The sequence below is a fragment of the Melanerpes formicivorus genome, unplaced genomic scaffold, assembly GCF_026170545.1.
Source record: "Melanerpes formicivorus ecotype bairdi unplaced genomic scaffold, bMelFor1.0.p_v2 SCAF_352, whole genome shotgun sequence".
In the NCBI taxonomy this organism is placed as follows: domain Eukaryota; kingdom Metazoa; phylum Chordata; class Aves; order Piciformes; family Picidae; genus Melanerpes; species Melanerpes formicivorus.
Window position 1 is genome coordinate 150,001 of NW_027142704.1, and position 744 is coordinate 150,744.

Here is a 744-nt window from a genome sequence, read left to right on the forward strand (position 1 = left end):
CCACGCGGCCACAGAGGCCGGCTGGGGCTCCCCCGCCCCCGAGGCCGGCCCCTGGCTGCCAGATCCCGGGCACGATTCAGGCAGCAGCAGCGGAAGCGAGCGATACCGACACGCCCGGCGGGGAGAAGGCCCTCGTCTCTCTCCCCGCCTTGCCACGGGAGCACCGGGACGTGCTAGAGGAGACAGCGACCCGCGGAAGCGGGGCGCGCCCCCGGCACGCCAGGACCTTAGAGCCGGGGCGGCTCGCTCGGCAGCGGGCGGGGGGACGGGCCACAAAGCCGCCCTTCTCAGGCTAGAGGTTTCATTTAGGGAGGAACCCTCGGGGACCCCACCCGGGCAGGTGAGGCCTCGCGCGCGGCGCCGCTTTTAGCCCCTTTTAACTTTCGCGACGCCGCCGCCTCGCTCTCGGCTCGGCCAACCCCCGCCACACGCAGCTGCTCGCGGCCGGCACCCGCGGGTACCCGGAACCGAGGACGACACCGGCGCCTCACGCGTTTTAGGACACCTGAAAACTCACGGGGCCACGCAGCAGTCACAAAGCCGGTTGCGGTAGACCGGTCCCCGAACCCTGCCCCAGCGCCGGGGGGGAGGTGGAAAGGGGAGGATGCGGCAAGGCACGCGCCGGGCCGCTAACGCCACGGCTCCCCCCCGCTCGAGCCGCTCGGGGCTGGGGGAACGAGGACGACACCTCACACGCGACGGGAAGCGAAGTGGAAAGGAAGACCGCCCTTGCCCTGCCGGCCG